Source organism: Cyanistes caeruleus, chromosome 9 (assembly GCF_971803275.1).
Source record: "Cyanistes caeruleus chromosome 9, bCyaCae1.hap1.1, whole genome shotgun sequence".
NCBI lineage: Eukaryota > Metazoa > Chordata > Aves > Passeriformes > Paridae > Cyanistes > Cyanistes caeruleus.
Window position 1 is genome coordinate 31,913,851 of NC_141709.1, and position 19,744 is coordinate 31,933,594.

The 19,744-nt window shown below is 41.0% G+C and overlaps 1 protein-coding gene across 14 annotated transcripts in view; it reads left to right on the top strand.

The window, feature by feature from the left end:
* NFIA (nuclear factor I A) overlaps positions 1–19,744 on the top strand; it is a 404,462-nt gene that overhangs the window by 64,936 nt on the left and 319,782 nt on the right. The window lies entirely within an intron of this gene.

The window sequence follows — 19,744 nt, forward strand, 5'->3', positions numbered from 1 at the left end:
TTTGCCGGGAGGAGGACGTTGTGTGGGTATCTGTGTCATCAGGAGGAAGGGCACAGCTTTGTCCCCTCAAGGGCTGGCTCATTCTTGCTGGTGATCCCCATGTCTGATTTCCAGAGCTCATCATGCCTCTGGTTGTGAAATCATTGTGATAGTTGGGAAAGCCAGTAACAGCACGATCTGGAGGGTCTGTGTTGTGAAGGATGAACAGGAGAACTTCCAAGCTCAGTCCGTGCTGTACCTGAGGCATTTCTGAGCTACCACTCACCATCATTTCATTTTACACACTGGACTGAGATCGGAAAGTGGCAAAACTCTGTTTTAAACTAGAAAAGACAGGTACTACCTGAAAGGTCTAACATCTCAATTTGAACCTGGGGGCTGCCAGACCAATCACTCCAGCTTAAACACCAGGACTGGATCTTTAAACATACTGGGATGCTTGTGGTGGTTTCTGGCAGTCTGGACTTTACACTTTAAGCAAGTCCCTTACTATACTGGGAGTATAGTGGAAATGGAGATGAAAATAAAAGAATATTCTGAAACTTTTTGTGGCAAAGGTCCCTGTAGTTTCCGTACAAACAATCTTAAACTTTTTACAAATAAGGAAATAGATATTTGCTTGCCTTAACTTCATATGAGAGAAAAAAGGTAACATTCTTGATTATTAAAAGCATTATTAAAAGCATATTCCTATGCTTTAATCCCAGGGTGAAAAGAATCTCACTGTACTGCTTGAAGCATCCCTCTCCCTCAGATGTGGTCACTCACACTGATTAATATTTAAAGATTATTTAAGGATGAATGGAGTTGTTTCTTCATTGACATTTGAAGACAAATATTCTGGTTCATAACAGCATGGTTTGGACTGATAATATCTTTGTTATTTCCATGACTCTCACTAGGAACCTTTTACAAGTGCTGCAGGTAATAATTACAGAGCTTGAACTCTTTGTACGTGTTCAAACACACACTTTGCACATGGAATACGTTCATACTCTATCCACCTACAACAGACAGAGACCCTGCCATACTCCCAAAAAATTCAGCTGATCTTGGAGTAGGAGAAGCTGGTCTGAGTGAGGATCAGGTACTGCACAAACCTGCAGTAGCTCTGTTACACAAAGGTTTTAGCCCTCACATTCACGGCAATGGAGATCTCTGGATCTATTTTCCATAGAGGAGATTAATGAAGAGTAATTCTCAGTAAGATAAAAATCATTAGAACAGATTAAATAGATGTGTTGACTAGTGGAGTGAGATTCAAAATATTTTGCCTGTATAAGCGTATCTGTTGTTCTTTGGTGGTTTGTTTTTTTTTTTCAGAGGCTGTGAAACACAAAGTTAGCAATACAAGTAGGGATGGGTGGAAGTGTTGGATAGTACAGATGGCACTATAAGCTTGTAGGCTCTTACTACCCATAATTGCAGTGCCCTTGCTTTCAAAGGAGTGCAGGTTGCCCTTGATGTACGCAAACAGCCATATTAATTTCACAACCCAATTGGAGTCGCACACACGGATTGAGGTTGTCAATAGGAGCAGTGTGGAAATTAAGAGCACAAACAGTGCTCTCAAATAGGCCTTTCTGCTTTAAACATGACTAACTCAAAAAGACAAAGGGTGTACGTGGTCACTGACAGGGTATTTCCATAACTGAGAGTCTGAGAGTAAATCAGAGGGGAGTTTTTCCTTTTCTTTTTTTTTTTTAAATCCAGAATTCAATTAGTTTGAACCTGATTCCACATGGAAATATACTGGTAAAAAAAATGGAAAGTAGAGCATGTCTTATTGGTTTATGTCAAAGGAATATAAAGAGTATTTCAAGGTGACCCAAGTTAACCTTTTGTGTTCAGTAAGAAATGAAAAAAATCTGCCTCATTTGATCATTCAGTCAATATTTATATTTACTTTCAGGAACAAATAGAGACAACATGCATGTGCACTTCTCTTTGCCAGTGTTTTTTACCAGAAATTTTCTTTTGTGATTTTATTTGAAAGAATGTGTTAAGAAGAATGGGTTAAATGGATTATTTAGGGCAGTGACAGAAAGGTGAATCACCAGGGTTTTACAAGAGCACAAACAGGATGAGTTTTCAAGGATTATAAGCAAACACAAGTAAAACTCAACTTTACTCATGATCCACTGCTAATGAGGACTTACAGTTTAGACGAATTAGGACTTGTTGCTTCCTCTCTTTTTACCTTGGTTTCTGAAGGAAATCATCTCTCTGCCTGCTATGGGCAGGCATGGAATGAAATTAGAAAAAGGCACTTCTTAATACACACAAGGGCTTCCCTCTTGTTCAAAAAATCAATGAATAATGCTCAAACAATTTTGAAGAAAATAGTAACTTCTTTTACAAATTGTAACTGTCTCACCTGATTTTAGGATGCAAAATTTTCATTATGGAGATATGTAGAGTTGTTGAAATATGTTATTTTTCTATGGGCACCCATTCTTTTTGTTGTTAATAAAGTTTTCTAAGTATTCCATAGACAAATGGGAGAAATACATTTCAGGGAAGTTTGAGGGCACGTAGGAACAGGACAGATGTTTATAATGGTGGGAAACCCTTGGTGAGGGCCTGGCTTCTGGCAAGCAATGGCTTTGGTAATTTCTAATGTAAGTTTGTTGAAAGTGTAAAGAATAGAGGGAAAAGGATGGATCAAAGTTCTGGTGGTGATTGGTGGTTCTCAGTACCAGCAATGCAAAAGAGACTGAAGGGAGGGCAAGCTGTGATCTGAGAATGTTCCCAGGCATTAGGAAGAGCAGTTGCCAAGAGATCAATGCCTGAGCAGAGGAGGTGAACCACAGGATGGTTTTTTCTCCTCCAATCACTTCTTGAAGTTGTTTCTTTTCCATTTCTTAAAATCCCATTCAGTAACATAAGGGCTACAAACTGCTCAGGTCCTCCAGTACCTGGACCACTGCACAGACAACTTTTATTGGTTTATTGGTTTATTTTCCTCTCTTTGGATGCAGATTCAGGGTTTGAACTGCAAAGCAGTTCCTCAGTTGTCCAAACTCTTCTGCTCTGAGGCAAGTCCATTGCAGGAAGCCAAAGAGCCACAGGACAGCAGCAGTGGCTGAATAAATCACGGCTCTGTGCCAGCTCCACGAGATGTCTCCCATGACCGGCAGTGCAAACACTTCTGATTGCATCTGTTCAGTTCCAGAATTTCAGGGGAAGTTTTAGGGAACTTTGCTGTAAATTCTGTCCAGTGGTAACAGAAAAAGAAAACAGGAGCAGGGGAAATGTGAAGACCAGGCTGACAATGGGCCCCTGTGGAACAGGGATTCAGAAAAGCCTGATGCTCCACTGGTCATGTCCCACAGGCCTGCATCCTGGTGTCTGCCACTTGCAGCTTGAAAATGTGTGGTTTCACAGCACCTTAACCTCTCCCTCCTGGAACCAGCTGTCCTCATCTCTCAATGGGGCAGTCCACCTTTCTCTTACTTTCCCCACTTTTTGAATCTACTCCTTGATCATGGAACTGACACTGGGTAAACCCCAAGATCTTTGTGGTAGCAAAATGCAGAGAGACTGGGAAGAGCATAAAACCCTGATGAAAAATTGTTTTATCTACCTAAGAAGTGAGTTATTGTCTGCTTAAGAACAGAGAGATAAATGAGCTGGGGACTTTTATTTTCCCTTGCAACAGGGTAAGGGGCTGGAGCCAAAACACATGGAAGTTGTAGCCTGAAAAGTAGTGTGAGACAAGGCCTTCTGGAATATGAGAAATACAGACTGGTAAGGGTGAAACAGCAGAGCTGCAGAGTTTTGAGGATGGTGACAATTTTTCAAAGATGCAAACATCTGTTCATGTACTCTGGATTGAAATAATCAAACACCTGGACTCCCATGGAAGTGTTCATGGCTGCAGATTCTTTTGTTCTAACAAGTTTTCTGGGTGCACACTCTGGGACAGATGTGCACGAGCTTGGTGTGGAATTGTTTGTATGCTGTAGGTGTTTGCACCTGCAAAATGCAGGTGCCTGCTTTAAATGTGTGTTCTCACAAGCAGACGTGCAATGTATTTCCCTTGGTTTCTGTACAGGTCTGCCAAAATTATCACTTTAATTCTTTTTTTTAATTATTTTATTAGTTCCCCTTGTATGGAGTAAAATAAGAAAACTCACCTCAGAAAGGGCATTAGGTGGTAATTAATGGGTTTTAAAAATTATCTGTAGATAATTTCTATAATTGCAGTGCTTGTTTTTTTTTTTAATAAAAGTTATTTGTGAATATAAGGGTTTGCAGAATTAGGGAACTAAAGACAGGAAAGACTGTGAGTCTTTCCATCTCCCAGCAGTCTGTTTTTTACTGTTTATTTATTGCTGACTTTTATTTTGCCTTTAAGCCAAACACTATGGGTTACTCATATAGCATATGCTTCTTCACTCTGCACACAAGTAAAAGCAGTGATCTCCAAATCAAGATAATATTTTAATAAATCTTGACTGAGGATGCCTGAAGTGCTACGAATGCTCACACTGTGTAAGGCTCAGGCATCTCCGTGCATGCCACTGTTTCATATTAAGTAGGAGTTTGGTAAATTGCGTGGATTACTGCTATTTCATTAAAAATTAAATGTACAATTATTTAGATGAATTTTTCACATATGCTTGTGGGCAAACAATTTTTGATTAGTTGTTGACATATAGTACACACAGTGCGTGTGTGTGTGCGTGTGCACATGTATATTTACATGCACGATATATAAATAAAATACAGACAGTAATGCAGTGTTAGAAAAGTCCACTGGTAGTCATTAATTTGACAAGACTTGTATAGGATGGGAGGAATGATCTTCCTCAGAGTGAAAAATTGTTTTCACTACATCACATTAAGACATTTATCCAAAGAGCAGTTGAAGAGCTCAGGACCAAGCACAGCTCATCTCAGCTCGTGTTACCTATCTCTTTGTAGAAGCTCCTCTTCCAAATGATGCTGTGGAAGAAAAATTGTGTAATGCCTGTTACTGCCCTGGGGTTGCAGGATTTGCATCAGTGGAAGGAACTTTCTCTGCTTAATTTTAATTAGAAATCAGGTGGTAAAGCTGGGGAAAAGATTTGTAAAGATCTGAAGTGTCTGAAGAGGAGCGGCTTGAATAACACTGTATTAGTCATGAGGCAAGGAAGGAAGAATGTTGTCGTGATTTGAAAGTAACATTGTTCAGCAAACGAAGATGTGTGAAGCACTTGCTAAACTAAATTAGTTCCGAGGTTTGGTGCACGTTTGTGTAACTGTTCATTGAAGCTTTGAACAATTGTGAAGGAGAAAACAGAAATTCATTTATTAAGTAAGAAAAATGATCAAATTCTCTTCTGGTTGTGTTTATCTGCAGTGATTCAACTGCGATTTTTCATATTTCAGGCAGAATCATTAATTGACACAAATAAATAGACACAAATAATACAGTGTAAGTCTCTGGATTTTATTTTGAGGTGCCAGTATAACTCAGACATTTCTTTCTCTCACTCAAACAGAAGTTGTAGAGAAGTTTTAGAACCCTCTGCTCCTAATTTTTCTAAAGAAACTGTTCTTTAACAGATGACCTTTTTCTAATGCATGGATTCATTATACAAGCAGAGTAAATCTTGTGGTCTGAGTGTCCTCTGTAGAATATAATTGAATAATTGTAGCTATATACTTCATATTGTATTATATTGTGATTAATTTTTCTAAGAGTTGGTGCTCTGACCTCTTTGTGGGGAGGGGGGAAAGTGTCTGCAGTCTCAGGTCACGTTCTCACCTCCTTTTATTGCGCCCCTGACACTCACCCGTCTACCCGGGATCTTTACCTCCGTGCCACTACACTTGTTGCTGTCTTACTCAGTTAAGAAGTACAAATAGCCCCAGCATTGCCAGCTGCAGTCCCAGGCTGGATCATTACTCCAGATTTGAGGTTAATCAACTGCAAATTCCATTAGCTTCATACAGAGTGAAAATAAAGAACAGACGGTCTCGCGTGTGAGCCAGAAGTCAGGTGCAGCACAATACGGCCAGCCTTCAGGTAGAGGGATTTTTTTCCTTTTGGCCAGTACCTCTGAGATCAGACCAAAGGAGCAGATCAAAAAAGATTTTCATTAAAGTTTTATAGACTCACTTTTTTTTCCTCTTCCCTTTTCTCTCTGTTTCCAATTGCAAATGTTAGTTCTTCTCTAAATTCTGGTGGAATTTTTACCCTCTTTTCTGCTAAACACTATGGAAAGTTGTTGTTAAGAGTTACATTCTCAGGCACCTTATGTTCTTTGCCTACTTGTTGATTGTGTGACTTGTTTTATTGTTTGAGGAAGCGCTGGGTGAAGTTTGGGAGGGATAGGGGGGCAGTTCACTGTTGAAGACCAATTTACTGAGATTCAAGTGTTGACAGGCACACACACCTTGTGAGCTCTGCCACGGATTTTCTATAGAACTCACAATATCAAAGCTGGACACACAGGAGAGCAGAGGCAGGAACCAGGCCTAGACGCTTCCCTGCTGCTTTTATTCCAAGCACTGTCTCCCCCCATTCCCCTGAGATAGTGGATTTGTTTGTCATTGGTGGTTTTCTCATGGGCCCATTTAAAATGTTTAACTACTTCTTTCTGCATGTGCTCAGTACTTACAGAAAAGTTAAAAAAAAAATCTTCAGTTGAATGCAAAAATAATGTCTTTGATAATCTGAATACTCTAAAGCAAAGGCTTTCCTATCGAGCAGAAAGAACTGCAGGAAAAGTCAGGCCTGTGGGCAGAAGTTGAGATGCTGCAGCACTCAGAGTGCTGAATTCAGAGGCTGAATTCCTAAAACGTATAATAGCACAGCGATTGCCAAACAAAGTGAATTTTGTGTGCTTTGGTTTTTCTGTGCATCTCTCTCTCTTCACTCAGTTTTGATGAGGAAGGGAGGTGCCTCTGTGTGTGTGTGTGTATATCTCCCTATATACATATGTTAGATTATCACTGGCACACCACTACAAAAGGTTAGGGAAAATATTGCTGCCAACAGAACTAAAGATTAAATAATCCAATCTCTGGGAACTGTAAACTAACAATCACTATCACAAACGGGCCCTTTCTAATCATAGTTTGTGGTGGAATGAAAGATGCAATTGTCTGGAATTGATGAATATGGGATCCATGCTGGCTTCAGGGTCAAAGGTGACTTCATGCAAAGGTCCCTTTCTCTCTGGCACTGCTGCCTTTGTATAGCATAGCTTGGCAGCTATCTCTTTGCACTTCGGCTACCTGCCAATGCAGCTGGTACTGTGCAACTGTCTGGTACAGACTACAAAGCATCACTCAGCAACCAGCAGCTCCGCATGGGGCCCCTTTTCTAGGATGACAAAGAAAGATGGGCTATACATTCTGCCATCTATGCCCATTAAAAAGACTCTTAAATTGCATTACTACAAGTTATTGTTAATTATGTAGTAGTCACTGGATCTGTATGATCCTTTGAGGGCTTGGTAATCTTTGCTGTATGCTGGCAGTGCGAGTTATCAAGAGGGGAAAATCAGTATTTTGTTGTGTAAAAAGTAAGTACTTATGTGGTGAGTTGCTTGTGTGTAGCCATATGAATGAAACCTTCACTTGGACAGGTTTCTGGCATATGCAGAAACAAAACTGATTCAACTAGACAAATTACTTGTGAAGTTGTGTCCTTATAGTTTCAATATTCATGTTGCAGTTAGGCTTGGGAAGTGCTTTTGTTGGTAAGCGTTTATCCTGAAAGCTTTGTGGTTGTTAAAAATGTGCCTTGAGCAGAAATGGGGATGGAAGAAAACAAAGTTCCTGGGTACATTAGAATAAACAATTTCAGTTTAGAAATTGTAAAACTAACCAGTGTTTAGGGGAGGGGATTCTGATAATGGAAGTGGCATCACTGTCACTGGCGGGACACTGAATATCCTGAATATTTTTTGACTCGGTAGGGCATTTTCTTCATGTTCTTAAGAAACTGTTTGTAGTGTATTCAACAAAAGGAAAATGTTTGCCCTCCCAAAAGCTGAGGTCCTGGCTGTCTCCTGAGGAATGACTGAGCCACTTCTGTCCTTCAGTCCAGGCATGGACTGAATTGCATTGGAACTAAATCTGCAGGCCTGATTCCAATGGGTATTTTCCAACTCCTGTAAGTCCATGAGTGTTAATATAAAACTAGAATTGCTAATCTGGGCAAGTGAGTTTGGATTCACCTTCAGTAGGATGTATAGATGACTTGCTCCATAGATCCAAGTTATTTCAACTTAAATATCTTGAGCCAAATGCCCCCGTCAGCTGGCACAGCTCCCCTGAGGTTAATGGAGATGTACCAGTTTACCTCTCCTGAACTTTCTGGCACTTGTTTTTCCCAAGATTTCAAGGAAAAATCTGTAAGGAAAATGGTGGGACTTTTTTACTTGTGACTGAGTTTTTCCCCCCCCCCCCTTTTTTTTTTTCCTGCTTTCCCTGCACTATTTATGATCTTGCACTTGCCTCCTGTAGAGCTGGCAGGCAGCCTAAGATGTGCACCAAATTCTGGGAAGGAAGCAACACCATTTCTGTATAGTACCACTGTGAGAGCTAGTCTGTTGGACCACTTTTATTTCCTCTTTTGTTCAAATTACACAAAAATCTGAGAGACACGAGATACAACAGGAGGAGATGAAAACCCTCAGTCTTCAGTTTCTCTCTTTCCTCCTTGCATCTAATATTCCTTTTCTAGCCTTGTTCTGGTATCGGCTATTTGAAATAGTTATATATAATTTAACATTATACAAAAGTATTGTCATATCAAACATAGTGAAACAGATTCCAAAAACACCATCTGGTATTTGGGAATGCACTGTGAGTTGGGAACGTGAGAAGAGATATTCTTTGCCACTTTGCTTGGGACCCAGCCATTAGCAGTGTAATTGCCAAGAAAAGGTGACAGGCTTCAGGCTTAATGCAAGTGGTTGGGTTTTTTTTCCTCTCTCTCTCTCCCAGTCTGTTAACTCTATGAGTCCTAAACTAAAAGCAAAAGGCACTGTAAGGACAACACCAGGCAAAAAAAAAATAGGCTCCCTTAAATTTAAAGGCATGGCAGAAAATGAAAACAGTCTCTGGGCTCCTATAAGAAGACTGGGATAAGTGAAAGCAAAATAAGCTTGTTGAGAGGAGGAAAAAAACCAAGACATGTATGCTTTAAAGCTGCAGTGTGCTACATGGAATTGTTCTCTTAAGTAGTGGATTTGTAATGATTAGAGTTTCCCAAGCTTTATCCAAAAGCTCATTTCAAAGCTATCATTAATTTCCTCTAATCCACCCAAAATTGCAAAACGCATATTGTGAAGGTCATCTGTGACTATTCGAAACCTGCTTTATTTGATGTTATCTCGCTTCTTCCTCCATATCTCCATCTACCCCTTTAAGGTGGGGGGGAAGACAGAGAGGGTTTAATAAATTAAAATCTCAGATTGATTTCTGTGGGAATATTATTTTGCTGTGTAAGACTCCAAAGGGCATGCACAGTACAGTTTATATAATTTCATGTTGCTACCATGTATGCTGCCATTGGCAGGTGTAATTCTAACAAGTTCTGCCAATAATTCTCACCTGAGAACCAGATCAAACATGAGGGATGTAAAAAATCAGAGATATTTGAACAAGGATCAAAGTCTCTGTATTGCATGCAGGAAGGCAAATAAACTTTGCAGCAGAGGATGAAAATAGCTGAATAACACAGAAAGATTTTAGTCTTTATTGATTTCCATCTAACATTTCAAATACAGCCTTGTATTAATTCTCAGCTTTAAAAAAAGGCCACATTGATTTGTTTCGGCATGTCAGAAACTGCGATGCTACAATAGATCTGCTATTAAATTACACAAAATAAAATGATTTCTGGTGGGTGTAGCTAATGCTTGCCAAATTAGATGAAATGAAAGCTAACCCTCTTAGTCTAGCTGTTGTTTTTAAATATTTATGTCTTTAACAGACATTTGTGTGTGCCATGAGGGGGACTAGAAACTCCTTTGCTATCAGTCAGTTGATGTAGACATGCAAAATTCTTACAATCTCAGTACCAGACTCGCACGAAACGTTTGTCACCGCAAGTTCTTTCAATTTCCTTGAAATTCTTCCGCCGATTCACCACGCTGCCGGTTTGGCTCCCGCTACTTATTTATTTACTGCGATTGCATTTCCCTGCAAACGGGTTCTGTATGCAAAATTTAGGCTACAAGGTGTAGCGCAGATTTTTGGAGCTGAACCTTTCAGCGCAGAAAAGGTGGTGGCAGCCCCATGGCTGCCAGATTGCTCGAGGGACTGCGAGAGAAGCTGCGAGCCCAGAGCTCGCCCTCTCTGCCGGCGACCAGCCGGCGTGAAACTTTGCCCTGAAACAAACACCGCCGAGCCTCACCACACATCCGAGTGGGAAAATGAGTCAAACATCACAAAGGAACCTCTCTGTTCTTCCTGAGACTTTTATGGGGTGCAATTATATCCCGGTGGTGCTCAGCCTGACCTCCAGCGCTGTTTGCTTTCTAAAAGGCAGTGATGGTCTCTGATACTGCGCTCATTTAGTACCAGGTTTCTGGCTTTGAATTGTGTCGGTCCCAACACACCAGTGTCCCAAACCCTCCCAACTCAGAACCCAACCCAGGCAGCCCAGAAGAAAGATAATGTTCTGATTTCTATCTCACAAAAACAAACACTCTTTTCAGGTAAAGCCACTCTCCAATAGTGTTGTATTCCTCGTCTTGTTCAGTACCCGCTGCGCTAACAGCTCTCCTTGGGATGGAGCAGTGAGGGACACATCTGGCACCTCAAGGCACAGACATTTCTTACTTGGATCAGTTCTGTGGCAGAGGCACAGACCACATGCAGGATTTCCTGATTCCCGCTCAAGAAACACAACCAAAACTGGTTTGCAATTGAATTTCTCAAGGGGTGTATTCACCTTTGAAAACTTTTACATACAAGAGGCAAAGCCTTTCAACACAAGTGAAACATGATAAGACTTTCTGCATTACAGTTCCTCCAGTAGGAGAAATTGCACAAATTCTTTACTTTTGGCTGTGCCTTTTTTTTTTTTTTTGACTTTTGCCTATTGAATAATCTACTTTTAAAATACACGTAATTTATTTAACATTTTTAATCAGCAACTATGGTAACAAAAAATTGGTATCTTCATTCACTAAGTTAATGTTAAGTGTGGTTTTAGCCTCTGTTGAGCACCTGCAGCCTCTGTGACCCAAAATCTTCTGCTGTGGTTAATAGCAGCAATACCTTGACTCAGTACAATTTATTCCCCATTTGTCCCCACAACACAGCATGGGGTACCTTGGGGACACCCTGAGTGTGTGCAGGCTGCAGCATCCTGTCCCAGCTTCATCTGGGCTGTGGGCACACTGGTGCTTTCCCAGGTGGTAAACTGCCAACTCCAGCAGTTTTAGCTTTTTATCACCTTAACAGGAAAGTGCCACCCACAGCAATGTGGAATTACTGGATCTTTCCCCTCATTTTCTCCCTTTTGCATAAAGGGCTTTGCCTGTTTTTCCCTTTCCAGCCTATGCCAGGCTAGGGTTTTGTTTTGCTCTCCGGTGACATGATGACAAACTGCAAATGAATAATCAGAAGTACTTAGAATGAAAATGGCAAAAATATTATTAGTTGCTGCCCCCCACCCCTACTCCCGCTCTGCTCTCCCATTTTCCCCTCCCTCCTCTTTTGACGGCAGGCAGAAAATGCAGATGCCAAGGCAGCGGAAGATATTTTTAAGCAGGAGCATCTGGCTCCTTGGCAGACTTCACAGGCAGTTGGTTTGGTTGTTTTGGAGTTGCCTCTGGGTCTGTCACATGTTTTGGCATCTGACTGATTGTCTGGGCTGCCTCCACTTATTGGACATATTTTTTGTTTGACTCACCTTTGATTCTGAATTGTCTCTTTATTTTCATTTGCCAGTGAACAACAACTTCAGCTGATCCTGGGCTTATTTATGTAGAAATAGTCCCGTCGTTCCCTGCCTGCCCTCTCTGTGCTCCCAAAGGTGCTTCCCACTTATCCTCAGGACCCGGCTCAGGCTCTGAGCACTCCCTGGGAAGGGAATTATCCCATGGGGAAGGCTTTTCCTGCATTCAGACATGCAGCCAAAAGCTGGACAGACACTGTTCCCAATATATGCTGTATCTCTGTGTGTGGTTTGGCGTTTTTTAAATATATACATATAAGATTATTATACTGGGGAGAAGGTTTATCTTAAAACAGTGTAGTTTTTACTACTTTTGCAGAGTGTAAAAAACTACTTAAAATTACGTCTGTTCCCGTTTTTTTAAAGTTAGATGCTTAGCAGCATTTGCTTCTCTGTTTTCTCAGCATGGTAAATCACGGCCAAAGCTATTTTTTAACTCCAAAGAACTTTTCCCCCCTCTAACATCGTGTCGAGGCAGTCTGGGAGCCGGTCCCTGCGACCTGCCCTGCCTGCAGAGCCAGCCCCAGGATTTTCCAAGTGCCAGGGCAGCGAGGCTGGCAGAAACAGGTGGGCTCACAGCAGGGAGCAGCAGCCCAAGCCCCGCCACAAGTTCTGCTGGGATTTTTTTTTTGAGGTGGTTAAACTAAATCTAATTAAACCAGAGCATGTTTAAATGAGCTTCATTTAAAAGTGTGCTTTGTATAGGTCCTCTACTAATAACAGCAGCTCTTGCTTTTATTATGAGTCTATCACTTTTCTGTCTTTTCTGATACTCCCAGGGATTGGATGGATTGTTTCTCAGAAGGATTTGGTTTATATTTCTAAAATGCTGGTTTGGATCTGTCCTCTGAACTAGTCCTTGCTGTGCTCAAGGAGGCACCACAGAGACTGAGACACAAGATAGAAATCTCTGGTTTTGAGCTGAAAAGAGACCCTATTCCATCCAGTGTTTTCATTTAAGGAGCCTGCAAATAGAAGAGAGAAAAAATGCTGGTTTCTAAATACATTTGTTGTGTTTTGAAGGCAACCTTGTCAAAGACTGTTTTTCACTGATCTGATGTAAAGAAGGCATCGTGTAACTTATATGTTGCTTGGGATTTTTTCTTAATTGGACCAAATTGAATTAAACTTTTTCAGGGAAAAACATAATACAGCATTTTAAAACAAAAGCCCCCAGTATGTGATTTTCTTTGGACTTAAAGTATTGCCTTATCATTCACTGGCCTGTTATTATTGCCTCATTCAGGTATGTGTTTGCAAGGTTCATCTATATTATCACTGTAAATAGCAAGGATGTCAGAGGCCAGGGAACTAGCACATATGGGCTAAAACTATTTATTCCCAGGACAGGACATTTTAGACTCCTAAGACCCATCCTTGTCTCTTCTCCTACCTGTATACAGCAGGGAATTGCAGAGTAACTCCCCTGGTACTTTGAGGTCACAAACACAGAGAAAGATAACTAAAAATACTTTAAAACCTGGGAGAAAATGTATCTGCAGTTAATTTTTTTTGCATGTGTGGAAAGGAAAAAATTATTTTCAAAGAAATTTTAATTCTTAAACCAGTGACTGAAGGAAAAGCCCCCCACAGGTGTGAATGCAGACACGCTTGCACACAGTCTTTACATAAAATTACTGTTACCATCCGATCATGAGACTTGGCTTCACTGATTCTAGGCAAAAAAACAGACCCCAGATCTGTACAGGAATATTAGTAAACATTTGCACTGAACACAGTATCACAAACAAATTGAAGTGAGTTTCTAGCTCTGTGTTTGCAGAAGGAAGCCTGTGTGTACAGTGAAGTAGTAAATTCTGAAATCTAAAAAAGAAAATTACTATAAAACTAGCAAAGCCCCCAGTCTACATTGTGTTTTAAAAGTCATCGTGGTATCCTTGAGAATGCACACCATAAATTTTGAATAGATGGGATTAGCAATATCATGAAGGGGAATCCCAAAGGAACTATCTTCAGCAGGGAAGGAATCTTGTAAAAGACATTCACAATAAATCCTTTCACAGGCCTTGGCACTTGGATGTAACTCTGTGGATTCCCTGTTAGGTTTCCCTATGAGAAAAAAAGCACAGGTCCTTTTGGGCTTTCGATTCTGTGAGTCGGTTTTGTGATCTGAAAGCACCATATGGGTGCTTTCACCTTTGTTTTTCAGCACCTGCAGCACTTGGCAGATCCATGGCAAAGCACAAGCAGCAGCACAAAACAGGATATTATTGGGAGAGGGAGATGCAATTCTGAATTCTCTGTCCTCTTGGGACAAGCAAATAGCAGAAAGCAGCTACAGCACCGTGCCAAAGTGGTCCTGGGGGACCATGTGGTTACAATAACTAATCTTGAGAATAGCCTTGTTCCTGCTACTCCAAGTCTGTGCAGCCTCGTCCAACAGGAGACTCGATTTCCAAGGGCACAGCTCTAGGAGCACAAGATTGTGATCTCTGAACAAGAGTTATGGGTTTTGGAGAGCAAAAAGCACAGGGGTTTTTCTGTCCTGCCCATCAACAGTTCACAAAACAATAGGAAATTCTTTAGGAGCACAGTTACACTCCTTAAAACTCCTTGGATCTGTAAATACTGTGGACAGTGCTGCAGCTGGACAGACGCCCTTCTCAAGGGAGCAGAGACATGTTTAGCATTTCTGGCTTGGTGTTTTGGCTTCTGGCAAGTCAGGTCAACACACATTCCCCACCAAAGGTAACTGACTGTACTTCCTACTGTAAAAAATTCTCTGTCAAAGTGCTGACAAATTCTTACCTATGTATCTGCATTTTTAGGTTTCTAGGAACCCTAAAAACACGTCCATGTGTCTTACTGTGTCCTCTTCTGTTATCTCCTTTATGGCCACAATGGGCTTAGCACCTCTGCAATGCTTAATGAAGGAAGATTGGAAAAAATCATGAAGTGAGACCACTCCACTTGGCAGGGAATGGCAGTCTTCAGTTTAACAGTAGAGAAGAAAAGGGGTTAAATGATTCTATGATTATTGAACACTGTCCTGTACAAGGCCTAAAGTCACTCCATCACCACATCAATCCTGATGTAAACTCTCAAACACATTGTAAAAGATGAATGATGAGTTTGACTTCTCTTCCTGCTTCACCAAGATCATGAACTTCATGTGACTTGAGAAAGGTGGTTCTGTTGTCTTTGTAGCTGAACAAGGGAAGAAATTCATCTGGTTTCTCTCAGCTGAAATGAGTACCAAGGGAAAAAATAAAACTGTTCAGAAAAAATCATTTGTCATCAGGACACAAAGATCTGGCTAAGGTCAGAGCTAAGACTGAATATTATCCCTTAAATCCCCTAGAAGCTGTGGGTGGTTACACTGGTGTCACCAAGAGGCTCTGAGCATCTTGCTACTGCAAGTTCTGTAAACCTTTTTTCCGCTCCAAATTGAAAGGTGCTGCTGTTACCAATCAGGCTTCCAAAAACAGGGACATGGCTTGGCCAGTGTTGAGATGGATTTAGTCTCCCAGAAAAGTTGTTTTCTCTGTCACCATCTGACACAGGTAAATCTTGTGCCAACGTAGCGAGCGCAAATTACAGCCAACGTGATGCAGAATATCTTGTGCACAGACCTTGTAACTGTGTAATTGCTTGGCATGTCTTTGGCCCTTCACTTGTCCCAAGTGATAGGTGTGTGGATGGGTTTATAAGAATAATAATTCCCGAACTTACAGCCAACTCTTTTCCTGTCTCCATTACCCTGCTGCAAAAGATTTCACAGCCATTTGTGTTGGTTGCAGAAGCCCGTGGAAGACATAAATTTAATCAGAACTTTGGCTGTGACTATGCTCCTAGCAGAGATTTTTTGGAGCTGTGTTTTCATGTTCAGAGCAATATAGCTTTCCTCACATTTAGAATGATCCAAGAGTCATGACTAATGGCAATGAGAAAACAATGACTTAAGATCTAGATCATCTGGAACCTAAACTGATCCGTGGAAATAGATCCATGGACCAAAAAAAAAAAAAAAAAAAAAAAGGTAAAAATATTAAAATCACATCTGAACCTGAAATAATTGTCCTCACAGCTCTCCAGGTTCACAGGAAATGTATGAAATTGAAACGGGAAGCCATGGTATAAATTTTGCTCACCTGTTGTGGCATTGTGGTACATGGAGGTTACAGAAATGAATCCTGGGATTCATTGCAGAGTATAGCAAGGAATATCAGATCTGCACACCTGAAGTTTAGGTGAGTGTTTAAACATAACTCAGGAACACAAAAGAACATTTAACTGTAAAATTTGAGAATGAGAATGCTCTCCTGATGCACCACATGCTCATTACCAGAGCATCAATCACTTTTCCTCTGGCCTCTTCAGGAAACAGATAATATTTTCCTTTCCCACTCAGTGTTTTTATTGGGAATTTGTACCTCAGCATCCTCCCCAAATACTGGGAGGCCCTCATAGCAAGAGGGGAGTGCTGTGCTCCCTTTGTAATTGCCCTGGGACAAGGCTCAGCTCAAGAGAGATGTGAGCTCTGCCAGCCTGAACACTGCTCTGTGGGTTTGGGTTTGTGGGTTTGTATCTGATCTATGAACTTTACATCACTTAAGGGTAGATTCTCCCTGTGGCTTAGTACAAACAGCCAAGGGTTGAATTCATCCTGTGTTCTTGCAGGTGAAACTTTGCTGACTTGTGCCAAGCAATATATTCTGCATGTTCCCAGTTTACACATTAAATCTATGGGGTAGATGTGGGTAAAAAGTAGGAAATCTCCTATTACTTATTTAGGGTGAGAAATAACATTTGGTGGGTGGATACAGTTTCTTGAGGAAATGAGCTGTCTCTGCTTTGAAGGAACATTTCAATAGGAGGGAATAGTTTGAAGAATTAACTGAAGTAGAAAAATTCACTTCCTTCTTTATTCCAGAAAATATCAGTGATATTCCCCAGATGGGACAAGAATATATTATCATTGAGTTGAAATCCTTTGCACACATAGATTTTGACCTTACTGGAGAGAAGAATTTGCAGTGAATCATTTTTTCACAGGGATGGAAGAAAATAATTGAGGGTTTATTTCTGGGTGGAGAAAGTGCTTTGTAAACAAGCAAGATGTGTGTTTTGAAAGACGAAGGTGAGAATGAGCAGGGAGTTGTCACTATTGAGATACCACAGTGTAATTTATAAACAGTGTTTCTATTGCAGCTTGTTATGGTTTAGTATGTGAAAATATACTCATTCTTGAATTTTGTGATGTTTCAGAGTGCACAGCCCCTACCCAGCATCACTTAAATGCACAGAGTATTCTTTATCTTGTATTTCTACAGCACTGATCCCAGTTCTGGCCCATTCCTCAGGCTCCTAAATGCTGTTACAGTAAATAAATGCAACATCCCTGAATTTCAACAAGAGTTGCAGAAGAATTTCCTCTTCCTGAGGAAAGAATTGGACTTGTTTGGATTTAAAGAAATAAGTTTGTATTTCTAGAAAGCAAACCAAGTGGAAATGACAGTCTGCTTGTGGAGAACTCCACTGACCCCTGTAAGACTGCAGGTAGTTAATTTTTGGCATAAAGCAAAATACGTTGTTGGTGTGCTAATGTTCCAAAAAGAAAGCCAAAAAAATGAATGTGTCAGCACCAGAGAGGTAGTTATAAACCTCTTCAATAAACACCTTCCTTGGGAATTTATGGTGAAAGTGAAAGGAGGGCAAACTGGGGAGACCATGATTTTTTTATGGTTCTGATGAGTTTGATTCTTGCCTTTCACATCGACCCTGGGGTACTCATTTAGTTGTCTGCTCCTCATTTTCCCCACATTTAAAACAGCAGAAGTAACACACCATTGTTCTGTAAGGATCCTGGGAAGGTAAAACCACAGGGCACAGCAGCAGATAAATACAGTGGTGGGGCAGGTCACCTCTGGCTAGTGTGCACTGATGTATGTCAGACCAAAATGCAAGTGGGGCAGGTGGCAAGCTGCATATTTGTATAATTAAGTTAAACTGAGACTGTCAATAAATTTTACAGATGCTGTGCAATGTCTTGGTGAAATCAGCTGAAATGTAGCTCAGCAGTTGGAATAGCAAGTCAGGATTTCACATTTTCTTTGCATGAAGGCAGCTATAAAGAATTTAGAAACCAGTCAGACAAGACTGAAAAGATTGTCCTTTGTAATGGACAGTCCTAAAATCATGTTATCCTGTAACAGGATTATCCACAGGAAGATAGAGAATTTGTACCTTCATCCTATAAAATTATGGTCTTAAAATAATCTCCTCTTGTTAACCTGCTCATCAGCTTTAGGGCAAAGAAATGATGACTGAGCTGCCTCACGAATTTCTCTAGATTTATAGGAGGAAGCACAGGCAAGATCTGGTGTGATGAGTCGTAACACACTTTTGTCTTGCTAGACCATTTTCGAGCTCCTTCTGTAAAAATTTGTTCTCCTTTAAAGGCAGGAGAGCCCAGGCAGCCCAGCCCTGCCAGCACTATGGAAGTGACGGTGTCACTCCAGCTATGCCATGCCTGCAGTCTGCGCTCCGGTGATTGATGGATCCTCGAGATCCATCCTGACCTTGCTATTCCTATCAATGGGCATCCTGTCGGGAACCCCAGGGCTTCTGTCACACTGACACCCTCACAAGCCCATCACAAGTTTCATGTTGCAAGTGCTTTCCTTTGAAGCTGCAGTTCCTTTATTTAGCCTGCCCCAAGTACAGTTGTTTTGTCCACCTTTGGTGTTGCATCAGCAAATGAGCAGCTCTGTGCTTTGAGTTGTTAACACACCACAAAGCAGTGGAACAAGATGGCTTTGCCAATCAGCAAATCAGTATTTCTGAGCTCTTTTATCTGTTGTTGTTTTACTTCTGACCTTGTTTATTACAAGTTTATCTACAAAATACTCTTAGGCATCATGGTTTAGTCACAGTTTGTTGTCTGAACTCTGGACACAGGACAGTGTATCTTGGTGCCATAGGTGCAGAGCTCTCTATGCCATAGAGAGTTCAGGACTGAGCAGAGCAAATGTGAGCTGGTATCCTAAGCACAGGCTGAGAATTAGGTCTTTAAAGCAGTTTATGCCACCAACAACCATGAAGAGAAGGCAGAGTTCAAGTGGAGCAAGTATGGACAGAGAAACACAAGTTATTTCTGGCTGGGATTGCTGGGGTGCTGATCTCCTGTGCAGACACCAAACTTCCAAGGACACCTTGCCAGTGACCCCAGAGTGTTTCCATCACACGCCCCGTCACTGTCCCTGCCTCACTGCTCTCCTCCATTGGCAGCAATCCAGGTGAACTTGTTCATTCTTCCCTCTCCTCTCAACACTGATAAATGCAGAGAAGCATTTTATTTCATTTTTGAATGGTTTCTGCACAGGGAATGGTATCAATAAAACAATAAAGCTCCTACCAGATATGACATAATGATTCTTGGAGGTCACATCTTTCCCTTCCTAGATAGCAGAGCTGTTCTGGGGCTGTCAGCCCATTAGTCTGATAGGATTGTCATGATAACCAGAAAAATGCAGTCAGGCCGAGCTCAGAGAAAAATTCTTTTCTCTTGCAAAAGCAAAGCTTTCAATTTCTGTGTGCCCTGAGATGCAAGAGGAGGTGACTGAAGCCAACGAGGTTCCTACAAATAGAAATCTTTATCATTGTAAATCAACTCAGTGAGTAGCAATCGACTTCTTTGTCTCTAGAGACATTTAATAAAGTACCCTGCAGCCTCTTTGTCATCCATTAGTCACCAGATATTGGACATTCCATTTTAAAAGCACCATTTCTTCTTTTAAATATATAGGCTATGAAGGATCTATATTTTACCTTTTTTTGGATGGACATGTTAAAAGGATATTCTTATTT